We start from the raw sequence: 18,228 nt of genomic DNA, 5'->3' as shown, positions 1-18,228 counted from the left end.
ATACCCAATATTATTTCCCTCTTGTAAACAACATGGTCATGGGTGTTATAGCTTCATTTTTTGTAATTATCCACAATTTTTTCCTTAGATTGAGTTTGGAATTCTAGTGTCAAATGAATTGTAAATTTTGGGACTTTTGATTCCTACTGCAAAATTATAAACCTGGAAATAAATGGATAAGCTGTCATTCCCAGACCCAGTTTATAAGTTTCTCCACATTCTTTCCCAAATGGTTCCATTATTTATTTTTAAATTGTCAATTTAGTAAATGAAAAAATATATGTATATTTACACTTTTCATTTCTTTGATTACTAAGGACATTATACTTAAAAAAAACCCCAATATTTGGGTTCTGTGTTTGTAAATTATCTGAGCATGTTCTTTGACTATAATTTTTTCTATTGGGGGACTTATCTTTTTCTCATCAATTCTTTTAAACTTTAAATTAAATTGAAATTTCAATTAGAAAATAAAACAAACCAATCCCTTCCCGAAACAGAGATTAGTACAAATAGAGATGCCAATATCCCAACTGAAAAAAAAAAAGATAGTCAGATTATAAACTGTTACAAAAATAAGATGGAAAATTTTAACAAACTGTTTAAGCTATTTTCTTAAAAGACATTTCTTTCACTGCCAGAGATCTTGAACATACTTCTGGTCAGTCATCCAGATGCAGTTCTTCACATAATTGATGAACTTGGGTTCCACTTTTGGAAGAGAACCACCTTTTTCTATACTTGCTTGCCTTCTACTTAATGTGTTCTCTAAAATCAGCTCCTTTTGGTGTTTTAGGAGTTTTTCTATGTTTTTGAGATTCTTGACCTTTTCATCTTGGTGTCAATAGTTTTGAGTCTTGTCATTCTGGTTTGATTTTTATGCATTTTAGACCTGGGTTCAATCCCTGGGTCATGAAGATCACCTAGAAGAGAGAATGGCAACCCACTCCAGTATTCTTGCCTGGAGAATCCCATGGGTGGAGGAATCTTGCCGACTGCAGTCCATAGGGTTGCAAAGAGTTGGGCACAACTGAAATGACTGTCAATAAAGGACAGAAATGGTATGGACTTAACAGAAGCAGAAGATATTAAGAAGAGGTGGCAAGAATACAAAGGAGAACTGTGCAAAAAAGATCTTCACGACCCAGATAATCACAATGGTGTGATCACTCAGTTAGAGCCAGACATTCTGGGAAGTGAAGTCAAGTGGGCCTTAGGAAGCATCACTTCGAACAAAGCTAGTGGAGGTGATGGAATTCCAGTTGAGCTATTTCAAATCCTGAAAGATGATGCTATGAAAGTGCTGCACTCAATATGCCAGCAAATTTGGAAAACTCACAGTGGCCACAGGACTGGAAAAGGTCAGTTTTCATTCCAATCCCAAAGAAAGGCAATGCCAAAGAATGCTCAAACTACCACACAATTGCACTCATCTCACACACTAGCAAAGTAATGCTCAAAATTCTCCAAGCCAGGTTTCAGCAATATGTGAACTGTGAACATCCAGATATTCAAGCTGGTTTTAGAAAAGGCAGAGGAACCAGAGAATAAATTGCCAACATCTGCTGGATCATGGAAAAAGCAAGAGAGTTCCAGAAAAACATCTATTTCTGCTTTATTGACTACGCCAAAGCCTTTGACTGTGTGGACCATGATAAACTGTGGAAAATTCTGAAAGAGATGGGAACACCAGATCACCTGACCTGCCTCTTGAGAAACCTGTATGCAGGTCAGGAAGCAACAGTTAGAACTGGACATGGAACCACAGACTGGTTCCAAATAGGAAAAGGAGTACGTCAAGGTTGTATATTGTCACCCTGCTTATTTAACTTCTAAGCAGAGTACATCATGAGAAATGCTGGGCTTGAGGAAGCACAAGCTTGAATCAAGATTGCCGGGAGAAATATCAGTAACCTCAGATATGCAGATGACATCACCCTTATGGCAGAAATTGAAGAGGAGCTAAAAAGCCTCTTGATGAAAGTGAAAGAGGAGAGTGAGAAAGTTGGCTTAAAGTTCAACATTCAGAAAACTAAGATTATGACATCTGGTCCCATCACTTCATGGCAAATAGATGGGGAAACAGTGGAAACAGTGGCTGACTTTAGTTTTTGGGGCTCCAAAATCACTGCAGATGGTGACTGCAGCCATGAAATTAAAATACATATATTCTTTGGAAGTAAAGTTATGACCAACCTAGACAGCATATTAAAAAGCAGAGACATTACTTTGCCAACAAAGGTCCGTCTAGTTAAGGCTATGGTTTTTCTAGTAGCCATGTATGGATGTGAGAGTTGGACTATAAAGAAAGCTGAAAGTGAAGTCACTCAGTCGTGTCTGACTCTTTGCGACCCTATGGACTGTAGCCTACCATGCTCCTCAGTCCATGGGATTTTCCAGGCAAGAGTACTGGAGTGGGTTGCCATTTCCTTTTCCAGGGGATCTTCCCAACCCAGGGATCGAACCTGGGTCTCCTGTACTGCAGGCAGATGCTTTACCACCTGAGCCACCATGGAAGCCCCAAAGAAAGCTGAGCACTGAAGAATTGATGCTTTTGAACTGTGGTGTTGGAGAAGACTCTTGAGAGTCCCTTGGACTGCAAGGAGATCCAGCAAGTCCATCCTAAAGGAGATCAGTCCTGGGTGTTCATTGGAAGAACTGATGGTGAAGCTGAAACTCCAATACTTTGGCCACCTGATGCGAAGATCTGGCTCATTTGAAAAGATCCTGATGCTGGGGAAGATTGAGGGCAGGAGGCGAAGGGGATGACAGAGGATGAGATCGTTGGATGGACATGAGTTTGGGTATACTCCAGGATTTGGTGATGGACAGGGAAGCCTGGTGTCCTGTGATCCATGGGGTTGCAAAGAGTTGGACACGACTGAGTGACTGAACTGAACTGAACTGAAGTGACTTAGCACACACACATATTTCATATGGATTCCTTTACTGGAGCCTTTTCTTCAGCTTCCTCATTATATTCATTATCATCATCATCTTCACAGCAAGTTTGACCTTTTTTTTGGTGGAAGTTTGCCGCCACTTTCAGGAGCAGATAACTTTCCAGACATACTTAGGAGTTTCACCTTCTCCTCTTCATCTTTTGATTCTTCATCTTCCTTCACACCAACCAAGTACTGTCTACTAATATGCATGAACCATCCCTTAACTCTAAGCCACAAGTGGTGTTATTTCAAAGCTCCCAAGGGAAACCGTTGACTATATAGATGTTTTCAAAGTTGCCAACTTTGACTGTTTGCATAATTCATTGCCACTGTTTTGGTAATGTGCAATTTATCTTTTGTATCAGTTATTCTTAGAGCTAACTGTAGGTCATCTTCCATTATTGTTGTTGTTGAGTTGCTCAGCCATGTCTGACTCTTTGTGACCCCATGGACTGCAGCATGCCAGGCTTCCCTGTCCTTCACCATCTGCCATAGTTTGCAGAAACTAATGTCCATTGAGTCAGTGAAGCTATCCACCCATCTGATCCTCTGTCGAACCCTTCACCTCCTGTCCTCAATCTTTCCCAGCATTAGGGTCTTTTCTAATGAGTCGGCTCTTTGCATCAGTTGGCCAAAGTATTGGAGCTTCAGCTTCAGCATCAGTCCTTCCAATGAATATTCAGGATTGGTTTTCTTTAGGATTGACTGGTTTGATTTATTTGCAGTCCAAGGAACTGTCAAGAGTCTTCTCCAATACCACAATTCAAAAGCATCAATTCTTTGGTGCTCAGCCTTCAATTCTTCAGTGCTCAGCCTTCTTCCATTATCATCCACTTTAAAATCACAAGTTTTGGTCAGTTCTGGGGACTCAAGGACTCATGTTCATTTCAACTAAACTGTCCTTGGGGTACTGACTGGTACTTGATAGGAGAGAAAGTGGATGGAGATACAGTCATGAAGGAGGGAATCACACAGGGGTTCCTCTTGATTTTTAATTGCTTTGTGTACATTAAGTTTGGGGCCTCCCTTGTAGCTCAGTCAGTAAAGAATTTCCTGCAGTGCAGGAGACCCAGGTTCAATTCCAGGGTTGGGAAGATCCCTTGGAGAAGGAAATGGCAACCCACTCCAGTATTCTTGCCCTGAGAATCCGATGGACAGAGAAGCCTAGCAGGCTACAGTCCATGGGGTCACAAGAGTTGGATACGACTTAGAGACTAAACCACCACCACATTAAGTTTACTCATTCTTTATCTGTTTTCTTTGTTGCCAAAATTTTTTTCTCTATTCTTTTTAGGCTTTGAATTTTGTTGATGTACTTTTCTATGTTAGTAATCTTTGTTGCTGTTACTTTTTTTCCCCTTTAATTTGTTTGATTGCTTTGAGCTTTTAGGCAGTCAAATCTATTACAGTTGTGATTTCTGTCATTGGTATCACACTTAGAAAGACTACCTCCCTCCTTAGATAATACAATACTTGTTTACATTTCCTTCTAGTCCTTTATCATTTCATTTTACATTTGCAATGTATTTAGGTAAAAGGTCTTATTTCAGGAAACGACTTCAGAATATTATGTTCTAACTTAAGTGTGTATATAGCCTATTAGGATGATTAATTACTAACCAACACTGTTATATTTCTGTTGTAAATGACTCATTTGAAAAGACCCTGATGCTGGGAAAGATTGAAAGTGGGAGGAGAAGGGGATGACAGAGGATGAGATGGTTGGATGGCATCACTGACTCAATGGACATGAGTTTGATTAAACTCCAGGAGTTGGTGATGGACAGGGAGGCCTTGCGTGCTGCAGTCTATGGGATTGCAAAGAGTCGGACATGACTGAGTGACTGAACTGACTGACTTGTGTAGAGTATGTCTATTCCTGTAAATACTGTTACTCACACCTGGGCCCAGAGCCCTGCTGTGAGCATCACTTTTTCATTGCCTGAAAGTCGGGATAGACCTTGGGTTTCACATATAAGTAAGAGGGTCATCACCATAATGTTACTTGGCAAACTCAAATTCTTTTTTTTTTTTTTTGCTTCTCAAACACCTAAAATTAGGATCATGTGTTTTCCTTAAGATCTATGAGAATAGTTGATATACTTCAGTCATTGGTCAGAGTGCATGTTTTGTGAGTAAAGCTCTCCTGGGGGATGGTGAAGAGGAGGGAGTAGCTGGCCCTCTGGGGACTTCATGCTTCAGCACCTGTACCAAGGCACTCCCAGCTGGGAGGACCTCAGCGCCCCAGACACCTCTCAGCACAAACAACATCATTCCATGCTGTGCATTTCTGAATGCCTCCAGCTGTAAAACAGATTGCTTTCTATGTTAGAATTAAATTTTGTCTTTTCCTTCTCTTTCTTTTGCAAAGCTTCAAATGCGAGAACAAGTGCCAGCTGTTGGATCAGAGGACTCTTCCTACAGTACAAAAGTGCATGCACTATCCCAGATTTGCAAATATGTAGAAGATGGCACATCTTGTTATTTTTGTTTTTGAGGTTCCTAAACTCATGTCTTCTAAAATGCAGGTTGCCAGTAGAGTTTTGTAGGTAGGTGACCCAGGAGAGGTGAAATGAGTGGGCAGAGAGCCATGAGGAATTCCACACATTTGGGAAATACTTTCATTAATATTTTGTATTTGTGTTTTAAATTTTGGGAGTGACTCATAGGCACTTAGTACAAAAAAGTGATGAAATTAATCTTGCCAGTAATGAGGTTGCTTGGCCTTTCTGTTAGCAGACACTGAGCTCATGGGCTGTAGGATGTTTAATTGGCTGCCTGGTGGTTTGTGAAAGCAATGTGGGTTGAGTTTCACTTTAACAAGTGTTATAGTACATCAACCTTGTCATATTGTCTCCAGATGTTATTAAAGTTAGGGAGTGATACACTGAATTGTCTGTTTTCCTTATTTAGGCAAAACAGACGTTCAGGACTCACTACTCAGACACAGTAAATTAAGGGCGGATATACTGAGTGAGCGGAGAAGGCAATGGCAACCCACTCCAGTGTTCTTGCCTGGAGAATCCCAGGGATGGGGGAACCTGGTGGGCTGCAGTCTATGGGGTCACACAGAGTTGGACACGACTGAAGCGACTTAGCAGCAGCAGCAGCATACGGAGTGAAGGCTTCCCAGCTGGTGCTAGTGGTAAAGAATCCACCTGCAATGCAGGAGACCCGGTTTGACCCCTGGATCAGGAGGATTCCCTGGAGGAGGGCATGGCAACTCACTCCAGTATTCTTGCCTGGAGAATTCCATGGACAGAGGAGCCTGGTAGGCTCCTCTGCCCTTAGGGTTGCAAAGAGTTGGACATGACTGAAGCGACTTAGCTCATGTTGAGTGAAATGAATACTTTGTGTGGTCTAGAAGAATAAATATTGTAACCATTGTCATGCTCTGGCTATATTTAAAAACAATAAGTGATATTAATACAGTTTGCTGCTGCTGCTGCTGCTGCTGCTAAGTCGCTTCAGTCATGTCCGACTCTGTGCGACCCCACTGATGGCAGCCCACCAGGCTCCCCCGTCCCTGGGATTCTCCAGGAAAGAACATTGGAGTGGGTTGCCATTTCCTTCTCCAATGCATGAAAGTGAAAAGTGAAAGTGAAGACGCTCAGTCGTGTCCGACTCTTCACAACCCCATGGACTGCAGCCCACCAGGCTCCTCCATCCATGGGATTTTCCAGGCAAGAGTACTGGAGTGGGGTGCCATTTGTTCTTCAAATGCCTAGTTGGAGCTCAAGGGTTATGAAATCAGACTCTTGAGTAGTGGGTTGTGAAAGTGCTAGAGACTGAATTGTGTTCCCACCAGTAGTTCATGGGGCTTCCCAGGTGGTGCTAGTGGTGAAGAACCCACCTACCAATGCAGGAGACAAAAGATGAGGGTTCAGTCCCTGAGTTGGGAAGATCCCCTGGAGGAGGGCATGGCAACGTACTCTAGTATTCTTGCCTGCAGAATCCCCATGGATAGATGATCCTGGGGGGCTACAATCCATAGGGTCATACAGAGTCAAACATGACTGAAGTGACTTAGCATGCACATCTGCACTAATTCATATGCTTAATATAATGTGACTGTATTTGGAGATATGGCTTTTAACAGGTAACTAATGTTAAGTGAGGTTGAGTTCTTACCTGATAGAACTGTTTGTATTATAAAAATTGGGAAGATCTCTCCCCCTCCACTCTCTATTTCTCTCTCCCCACATGCACACACAGAGGCAAGGCCATAGGAGAAGGCAACCAACTGCAACCAAGGTAGAGAACTCTCACTGGATATCAACCCTGTTGGTACAGAGAAATCTAGCTTCCATAACTGTGAGCAAATAAATTTCTACTGTTTAAGCCACTCGGTTTATGATAATTTGTTATGGTAGAATAAGCAGACAGAAAGGAGATAGCATGTTAAATATAGCTCCAGAGGGGATCTTCAGAGGCTGAAGGTTGAAAGCAAAAGAGTGCTTCTCTGTGAATGACCTTTAACAACCATACTGGGTGAACCAGCAGGTCTGGGAGAGGACCTGTCAGAAACATGAGACTGGGTTTACCTCTCAGCATTGCCTCATTTGGGTCTCAGATTTCCTCACCTGTGAAAAGAGGTGATGAGGTTAGCTTTTATTTAAGTTCAACCCACTCCAGTATTCTTGCCTGGAGAATCCCCATGGACAGAGGAGCCTGGCGGGCTACAGTCCATGGAGTAGCAAGAGTCAGACATGACTTAACTTCTAAACCACCACCATGAGTTACTGCATTGTTGATGGGGAGGATTTGGGGCTGGTTCCAGGAATACTGGGGGCTGTCTCACATAGGGTGCATGTCACAACTGCAGGCGCCACATCCTCTACCGGGATTGGTGACCTCAAACACAGATATAAACACAAGATGCCCTGACCTCCTGCTCAAAGAAGGTCAGTATGTCTCTCCCTGTCACACTTAGTTTTGTGTGAAAGATCCTGAAAGTTGTATGATAAGCAGTTAGTGCCTGTGAGTAGAACTTGTAATTTACTTCTGGGGGTAAATTGTTTCCCAGGACACAATTGAATTGGGTCCAGGGAAGATAGTTTCATGAGGGGCTTGAGGAAATGCCATGTGAAAGAGGGGGAAGCCAACAGAGAAAGTCTGGAGTTTCAGGAAAGCTGGCTGGTACTCAGGGTGTGGCCCTTGGGAGAATTATCTTCTTTCATTAGGCGTGAAAGAAAAGAGTATAGAGTTTGGGGAATGAGAAGTCCAAATAAATGAACTAATGTGTATATGAGCTTTGCAATGCATAAATGGGGTTCATATACATAACCTCATTGATTCTTGGCACATTTCTGCATGGGTTCAATCTTTACCAGTTGAGTACCTTGTTCTAGTTCCCAAGTAAAATATGTGATTCAGAGAGGCTAAAATGACCACCTATGTCACCAAGTTCATAGAGTGAAGATTGGAGGCTTAAACCTGTGGTTTCTGACCCCCAAGTTGGGCTCTTGAAAGGGATAGAGTAAAATGGAGTTCAGCATCTTTGGGTGAAGGTGGGGAAAAATGTTACATGTTACTCACCCTGTTTTTCTCCATTCCATCCTAATCATCCTTATAGGGTAACTAGACAAAGATCCTTTTCCAGATTCTAGGCTGAAAAGACGTCCCTACCTCAGGAACACATATTTATTCTCTCACTCTCACAAAATATAGTCTCTCTCCACTCCTTGCTTCCTTTGGTTGAGTCACATTATTTAGATGTGAAGGTGGGAAGAGATAAATCCTTGTGACCCAATGACTGAGAGAACCATTAAGAAAGAATAACTTCCTTTGAGGACAGACTTGACCTTTTCAAACTGAGACTCTCTAGCTCAAGACACCTTCCCTGTTGGTTCGTTTCCTTCAATGTGAGGATCTCATATTGAGAGGGAGACAATCAAGGAGGCTGTCACAGTCACTCTGATGAAGGACAGTGGCATCTGGAACTGGGAATTAAGATGATGATTGTGGTTGGACATTTAGGCCATGATGACTTGAATATGGACATAAAAGGGGGAATATTGTCAAGAATAGCTCCTAGGTTTCTGGCCTATGTGTTCAGGAGGATGTAAATACTATTTACTGTGAAAAAGATAATGGAAAGGGGGCCAAGTGAGATGGCGTTTCATGAGTTCAGTCCCTGTCTTATGTTAGTGAAAGTTGCAAAGAACAGAAAGTTTCTACTGGAATGGTCAGGAGTGTGTGTGGTTTGCAGAACAGAATCTACAGTAATATACTCTAGTACTTAAAAAGTAGCGCAACAGTTCAGGGATAGTGAGGTTCTTTCCTGTCTACCTACTGTGACGTGTAGCCCTTTACCCCTTTGCTTATCTCCTCATGGTTCAGGATGGCTGCTGTGACCCTGCCTTTGTACCTGCTTTACAAGTAGAAACTTGGCAGCAGGGCCAAGAGGTGGAGGGCTGTATCCTAGCAAAGATTTTCCCTTTCACTTGGGAAGGATTCTCTTCTCCAGGAACTCTTCTGACATCACATTGGCCTGATCTAAGTTTTATGACCTCCCTTAGCTAAATGGAGGCTTGGAAATGCAGTATTGTAGCTTTCTATCCTGTACAGGTAGAGAAAGGTCAAGGAGAGGGATGTGTGAATAACTTTTAAGACTTGCATATGTGGTATGAAGCTTGGGTGCTTTGTGTCATCCAAATAGAGATTTCAAGGAAAGAGGAGATATTTTGGCCCAGAGCTATTCTTCTCCTTTCCCCTCCTAAGGGGAAACATGTGATTTGGTGACAATTTTAAAATATGGGAGTTAAGATATGTGCCTCGTATCCTCAAAATAAAAGGAAAGCAGAAAAACTCTGCAAGAAATTTGATCAACCAAAAGGATGATTCCTTAATATTAACTACTATTATTGGAAGTAGGTGGCTAAAAGGACTTTAAAATAAGGGCCCAATAATTCTGTGTGTGTATCTTGCATCAACCCAGCCAGTCTCTTTGATGGTGCATGAATCTGTAGCATTAGCTTTTAATAACCTGGTCACTCTGGGCCACATTATAAGCTTTAATGCACCAATTATAATAACAGTAATAACCTTCCTGCTTCATGGGATGAATCTCATTTTACCCCATATATTTTCTCCTTGAGAAGAGATGATGAGATAAAAGCTAATGTCATCTCATAGGGGATTGTCACTGAGGAGGTGACAGTCGAGCAGAGGCCTGAAGGAAGTGAGGGAGGAACCTGCAGGGGAAAGAATTCAGGCAGAGGTGGAAGCAGGCCTGAGGACCCAAGCTGGGTTAAAAATTTTGTTACCATATAGAGACAGTTCTGGGAGAAGTCTCCCAAGAGAGAAATGGAATAGTAACATCAGTCTTCTTCATTTTAAACATTTAAAGTGAACTATGAAAATGACACATAGGAAAAGTATGATATGGGATTTCCTATTTCCACTGGCACTTTGAGCCCTTTTCCTTGCAAGCCATCTTTCCTTGTTGATTTGGTTTCTAGAACTGCATTTGCATCAATCAGGATACATGGGGTGTCAGCAACAGAAATCTTGGCTAACTTTTATCTTACATAAATGAAGTCTGGAGGTAGGAAGTTTTGGGGTTGGTTTAGCAATACAACAACTTTTCTCTCACAGGGATAAGATGACTACAGTAACTCCAAGCATCCCTCAAAGGTGCCCCAAATAGGAAGGAAGGTGAAGACCAAAAATGAAGGTCTCCCTCTTTCCAGCTCTCTGTTTATTTACAGGACAAAGATCTCCTCGGCAAAGTCCTGCTTATGTCTCACGGACTGGTATTCAGTCAACTGCCCTTCCCTGAAGATTATCAGCAAATGGTAATAGAACAGTCCCATTGACTTGCACAGAGCTTGGCTCATCCTCAGAGGTTGAGGGAGGGGTTTAGCTACTCTGAGCTTGTTGTGGCCAAACCAAATTGATTTGTATTGACTATGGACGGAGGAATAATTGCTGAGGAGTATGTAACCAGCAGTGTCTGTCACACCAGCACAACCACGAATCCTCTCAAGTTCGGTCATAGAAGAGATGAGTACTTTCCTTTTTTTTTTTTTTTTCTGTCCAGATGTGGCTCCTCACATGCATTTCCTGACAAACCTAGAGGGTGGATTCACCTTGTCCTAAGTTGGGTTACCTCTGACGCTGACCTGAGGCAAAGATTCAAATGCAAAGAGCTTCTTTAGGAGTTGCATGGAACATTGACAAGGATGAGGAAAGTGATACGGGGATGGGAGGGCAGTCAATCAAGGATGAATTGGTCACTAGTTACCAAGGTGAGCAATTGGAGCTTAATCTTGGGGAAATTGGGAAATAGAAGAAAGCACATGCCTCAGAATGATTCCATTTAGAGGTGAGGAAGCTGAGGTATTTATCCTCCAACTCTCATTGGTCATTGGTGAGGGTTGCTTTGGAGATGTGCTAATTTTCCAGAACTCCTGGCCTGCACATGTCTGTAGGGCAATCTTCTATGGCTCTGGAAAAAGCTCTCAGGTCCAGAGATGCAGATAATTGGTGGTGGAGGTTATCCAAAGCACAAAGAGATGGTAGGATCTAAGGGACATGAGAGGGGGAGTCACAGCATTGGCCGAAAACCCTGCCTCTAAAGATGAAGAGCCCCTTCCTTAACATGCACTCAAGCTCTTTGGTGGAATGATTCTAACTTATATCTGTAACTTTATCTGTGGCCACCAGATATTGTATGCTCCTCAAAATAAGGATGGAACAGACATATAATTTTGTTGATGCAGCATCCTGCACGACACTGAGTATAACTTCTCTCTTATGTGCATTTTGTTGGTGTCATGTTGAGATAAGAGTGACTTCATATATATCACAACATTTGGGCCGGTAGTTCTTATCAGTAGTTTACATGTTGATACAACTTTTCCAGTAATACCAGTAAGTCGAGGGATAAAGTCCTTAAGAGCACAAGTTGTGTAACATGGAGTAAACCTACAGCACACCAAGGAAATGGAGATTGGGTGGATCCGCATAATCTGATTATGGTAGTGACTCAGGTGGTAACGTGCCTGCAATGCAGGAAACCCGGGTTTGATCCCTGGGTTCGAAAGATGCCCTGGAGAAGGGAATGACTACCCACTCCAGTACTCTTGCCTGGAGGATCCCATGGACAGAGGAACCTGGCAGGCTACAGTCCATGGGTTCACAAAGAGTCGAACATGACTGAGCAAAGAACACTTTCACTTTCTTTCAGTCAGCCCAGTGAAAAAATTCAGTATTGCAAATTCCAGAACATAATCACATTTTACATCTAGAGATTTCCTTGTGTCTCCTTGGAATCCAAATGAGAAGAAGCATAACAATTTCTAAGGTCTATATGGAACATAAGCTGTTTTATAAATGTGGAATAATCCATTGAGGATATAAGTAATGTTGAAGAGGCATCCCCAAAAAACCTTGCTTTTGATGTAATCTAGTCAAATGGATTATTTTTTTTCCTCCCGCCCCACCCCCACCTTCCCTGGTTCATTTTTGCCAAAGTGAGTTTCCATATGTTTCATCTAAATGAGTCACATTCAGAGAAATCATTCAAATTATCTGTGGGCACAGATACTTTTCTTTCATTTGTGGCCTGAAGGTGGGTAGTTATAGGGAGTGGGAAACGATGGTGGGCTTTTCTCCAAACCCCAAATCTTTGGCTTGCTGTGATTCTCTGAGCTCTCTGCAGCTCTAGGTTTATTCTCTACCAGAGGGAAATAGCCATAGCAAATTGCAAAGATTATTCAATTTCAGTCCACTTTAAGTGCCCTTAAAGGGAGACTGTACTCATGACTTCTCAAGGGATAGGCGATGCATCTTGCCACGAATAAAGTGCTGGTTGAGAGGTTTTAAATCACATTTTAGCTTGGAAGACTAATATTGGAGGCAGTCCTCTTCCTAAAAAGTAATACCATCTGTGTCACTGACTGTAAAGAGCACAGAGAGTTGGGGGTGGGGGAGAGACCAGAGCTAACTTGTTTAAAGAATGATAGAACCATTCCATGACTGTCTTTCAAGAGACATAAATGCCTTACCCAGATTAATAAAGACCGTCATTGCATTTTACGCTTAGTGTCAGGGATGCAATTACTTTCTGTGTCTCCCTAAGTCACCTTTTATCAGTCAACCTGAAATACATACACATCTGAATCCAAATGAATCACTGCATTTGATATATGCTTGAAAAAGAAATTTTTGTGGACTGTATTTATTTAATGCTTTGTTTGATTTTCACCTTTCTCATCAAAATTCATCTTTATTGAGTGACCATTTATGGAGCACTCACATCTGAATGGCCTAGACAGGGAGTTATTCTTGACTCCCCCGCCCTTCGACGTGGTTTCTGTTTTCAAACGAATGGGTACACTGAATATTTTGTAGATTTTGTTGCTCTTTGGATTCTATAATCTCCATGGTCTCTTGAAAAGGACTCAACTCAGTTCCACGCACCCTTGCTGAGCACAGACTGTGCCTGATGTTGGGGTAAGAAACCAGCCAGCCTGCCTGGAATCCTGCACAGCTGCCAGCCTCTCATAGAGACCACCCACAGCAGGATCCCCACAGACACTTGGCTTTGTCCCAGGAACAACAGGGAAGGAGCAGGTGAGGAAGGAAGGGAAAAAAGAAATGAAGGAAAGAGGGAAGGTAGGAAGGAAGGAAGGAATCAGAGCTCTAAAAATTTCATATTGTTCCAAGCAGAAACCATCATGTGTGTGATAGGAATATAGTCGAGGTGGAGGCAAACATCTTGTCTTTCCCGTTTGCATCTGTGAGCATTACTCGGCTGGACAACATTCCATGTGTGGACAGCGTGATACACCCTGACTCCTTCAATTTCAGCTCTAAATGTTTTTGAGATCAGTGAATCTAAAAATCTCCCATGCAGATGAGGTGGCTCATGTCCAACCCTAGCTGTTCCCTTTCTGCTTCCACAGCCACCTTGGCTTGGGGCTGGGGCGGAAATCTGTGTCTCTCTGCCTTTCTTCTTGCTCACTGCTCTCACTGGCTGGACAGGATTCCCATAATAACCACCCGGCTAGCCCTGTCAGGCTGACTTATCTCAGAGGCTGAGGTTTCCCTGGTGGCTTACAAGGTAAAGAATCTGCCTGCAATGCAGGTTTGATCCCTGGGTCAGGAAGATTCCCCTGGAGAAGGGAAGGGCTACCCACTCCAGTATTCTTGCCTGGAGAATCCTATGGACAGAGGAGCCTGGCGGGATACAGTCCATGGAGTTACAAGAGTCAGACATGAGTGAGCAAGTAACACTTTAACTTTCAAGGTGTGTGGAAGTTGACTGTGACCTGTGCAAACAACAGAGTCTGGAATTAAGTTGGGATTAATGTGTCTTTTAGATTGCCCTTATTAATTTTTTAATGTAGTTATTATTTAGACCCTGCCTATTTCTAAAGTATCTTTGAGATGAGTGACAATAAAAGAAAGAAAAGTAATTAGACTCATATAATAAGGAATGAAAACTTATATACGAAATGATAAACCCAGGCTAAAATAGCTACTATTATTATAATACTCACTTTAGTAATGAGTTCTTAGGCAACCAAAAATGTAAAATGAAGTGAGGACTAAACTTTAATCATCTGATGTTAAAAAGGATACATACTCATTCACCAGGAGGTGAGTTTGCTCCCTAGATCACTAACTCTTAATTGAAACTTACTATATGGATCCTTGAATACAGGCAGAGACTAACAAACATTTTTAATGGTGGTATCTTTCAAGTTGTAGAATTTTTTTTTAATATGTCTGTCCCTCATAGAGTGAAGAAAGTTGATTGGTTCCCATAGGAGAAGGGAGGTCTTTTTTAGTTTTTCAGGGTTATTAATACTTCATCTGAGCTGTATCTTACTCATGCCAGAAACATGGACATGAGCTTTTTGGTAGGAAGAATGATGGATGGTCCACTTTGTCTTATGCCAAGAAGTTCACATTCCAGGCTCCTAAAGAGCTTATGACACGCTTTCCTTGCAAGGGTATCTTGTCATGGTTACACAGTTACTTGGTTACACAGTAAAGCCTTCATTAAGAATTCTTTTATGTTTCCCAAAGGAATTCTCCTATATTTTTTCCTTTTAATTTTTTTCTCTTTATTGATATAAAATTGACAGCATTGTGTGAGTTTAAGGTATAGAACCTGATGATTTGATACACTTATATGTTGGGCAATGATTATGACAATAAAGTTAGTTGGCACCTCCATCTGGACTTCCCTGGTGGAATAGTTATAAAGGACCCCCTGCCAATGCAAGAGTTGCAAGAGACATGGGTTTGATTCCTGGCTTGGGAAGAACCCCTAGGGCATGGCAACTCACTCCAGTATTCTTGCCTGAAAAATTCCATGGACAGAGGAACCTGGAAGGCTACAGCCCAAGGGGTCACAAAAGAGTCAGACACAACTGAGCCCACACGCAAAGCCCACAATACCTCCTTCACCCCACATAATTTTTTTTTTTTGGTTGTGATAACATGTAAGATCTACTCTGTTAGAAACTTTCAAGTATATAAGAAGTATTGTTAACTAGAGTCACCTTGCTGAACCTATTTGTCTTATAACTGGAAGTTTGTACCCTTTGACTGTTGTCTTCCCATTTCCCTCCCAGCTCCCCCTAGTCCTTGGCAACCACCACTCTACTATCTGTTCCTATGAGTTTGGCATCTTTATATTTCATATATAAATGAAATCATACAGTATTTGTCTTTCTCTGTTGGACTTTATTTCACTGAGCATAATACCCTCAAGTCCATTCATGTAGTCACAGTGGCAAGATTTCCTTCTTTTTATGGCTGAATGATACTCTTTTGAACATACACACCACAATTTCTTTATTCCTCTATTGAAGGTCACTAAAATTGTTTCCATATCCTGGCTATTGTGAATAACCCTGCAATGAAAATAGGAGTGGGGATATTTCTTGGAGGTAGCAATTTCAATTAGAGATTCTTGAAATTGCCTCTCCTGGCTCACCCTCAAGGTCCTTGGAATAAGAATTGGTGGACCTTTAGTGCTTAGGTCTGTTCCTAAAATTCTCTGATTATTTTCAGGGAAAACTCCAGGCCTGCCTAACATCTTTTGCATCCTGCTAAGAGCATGGTACTCTGCAACCCGAGGGGTCACTTATGATATCTGCTGTTACCGAGTGCTGGTTTCGAATCGCATAGGAGATGAGAACCAAGCTTTGGATTGATTGAAATCCCATTTCAGCAGTCAGTGCCACAACTAATTTTGGTGATCCTTAGTATTTGACAAAAATGTTCATCATGAATATTTAGAGGATTTAACTTTTAAAGTTCTGCCTAGTGCAATGACATCACAAATGAATAATACTGCATTTCCCAACTTCAAAGGCTGACAAATAGTTTGATGAAAGCAGCGAATCGAGTCTGGCTCAGAGCCACTTATGCAGCAGACATAGATCCCAGATGTTAAATGTTAAATATCATTTAAGAACAGTAGTGCACTCAAGCAACAGAACATTGTACTGGGGTTGGCGACATTGTCCCCGTCAGGAGAGAACACAAGAAGGAAGTGATATGGGGGATAAAAACACATGAAAAACATTTAATAACCCTCAGAACATATGGAAATTAATGATATTCAAAGCTTACCGAATACCAAGATTTTTCAGCTTAAAATAATCTTCCTGCTAATGCTCAGTTCCTGGAGGGCTCCCAAAACGCCACAGAGAAAATTAGATGCAAGCAAAAAAAAGCAAATCTCTGAGATTCAGGGAAGGGTTAGAAATAAAGTAGAATTATTTTTGACTAGTTGAAGAGACAGTGACACAAATACAACACCAGACTGAGACTTGGGTCCACGTCCCAGTTTTCTCCATACCCACTCTAATTGGTCTTGGACAAGATTCTTGTCCCTAGCTTATTTGTAAGGTGTTTTATTTCAATGTTTTAGGTCTTTTGTATCTTTAAAACCATATAATCTATGCATATGACAGAGACCTGATAGCCTGATGGACTTCTATCTCTACTAAATCTGTACTGAAGTAATAAACTTTCCCCCCTGACCACCCAGTACCTGGAAATCTGATGAGATTTCAAAGAGGAAGGGCAGCTCCTCTTTGGAGCTCAACTAGCACTACATCCGGCTGCCCCAAGAACAGAACATGGAGTGGAGAAATGACCAGTGAACGAAATGGAGCGCTAATCTCCTGGAAGCTGTATGTAACCACTTTATCCATTCATTCTCACCTATTGCTGCTTGAAATAGGGATTAAATTGACTAATAGGGTCTGGCAACCCTAAATCCCAGGAGTGAAGTTTCTCCAGTGACAGAGTTCTCTAGCTTAAAAAAAAAAAAAAAGGCACTCCCCAGGGCCGGTGAATGTACTCAACAGTGACATATCTGAATCTCTTACACTCATTGACTATAATTGAATCAGAGCTTCAAAATCCTTGAACTCTGTCTTCCATTTAACCCTAGGACCTTACTGGCAAACAAGATGCCTTCTGGAGAGTGGACCAAACCAGAAAGCTTTTAACTGACTCTGGATTCAAGAACGATGGACTTTCAAAGAGCTTTGAGGCCTGTGAGAATCACGGAAGTGTTGGGAGGTCACCAGCAGATTTCTGAATTATTAACACATGTTTAACAATTAAAGAACAACATAGTGACAGGCTATCAAGGCAATTAATTATTTAGTTGTACAAAGTAAAGAGTGGAAAAAGAGATTAAGTATAGTGGATAGGACTCTTAGGCTGTGAAGACAGATATGTCTGAAATGCTTGTCATAAAACTTTACTTATTTGAAATCAAATCACATCTGATTTCAACCCTCCCCCGCCCCCCCCATTCCCCCCGCCGCCTCATTCCACAGGGCTGGTGCAAGTTTAATGTCAGGTGAGATTCTTAGCATACTTTCCCCATCTATTTCCAGGGTCATGTATGAGTTCTTATTGAGAAAGGGAGCTGAGGATCAGAGTCCAAGACTACATAGTGGGTCTGATGCTTCCAGGAGCTCTGGAATTCTGAGCTATGCTGGGGGAAAGGAAAAATCTTGCTTAAGGCTTGAATTTACCCCCCACTTCATTGCTTCTCAAAGGAAGTGAGGGAGCCAGCTGTGAATGGAAACCCAGCAGCCCTCCAGCCAACGTAGGGCCATCTCAGTTCTTCTCTGCTGCACTTGTTCCCTGCAGAAGCTTTAAGTTCTCTCCCAATTTCTTTTGGAATACCTGCTACCATCCCCTCTGAACTGCGAACCCCAATCTCTTCAAAAACTCAGACTTTCATAAGAGAATGAAAGAGACGTTGGCTTCCAGAAGCTTTGTCATTTGTTTG

At 41.9% G+C, this 18,228-nt stretch overlaps 1 pseudogene; it reads right to left on the bottom strand.

Annotated features, from left to right (window-relative positions):
- Positions 1-607: 607 nt before the first annotated feature.
- LOC112447757 (nucleophosmin-like) overlaps positions 608-18,228 on the bottom strand; it is a 51,472-nt pseudogene continuing 33,851 nt past the window's right edge.

Source organism: Bos taurus, chromosome 8, assembly GCF_002263795.3.
Source record: "Bos taurus isolate L1 Dominette 01449 registration number 42190680 breed Hereford chromosome 8, ARS-UCD2.0, whole genome shotgun sequence".
Taxonomy (NCBI): Eukaryota; Metazoa; Chordata; class Mammalia; order Artiodactyla; family Bovidae; genus Bos; species Bos taurus.
The sequence above is the reverse complement of the archived record's forward strand: the minus strand, read 5'-3'. Positions and strand labels throughout refer to the sequence as shown.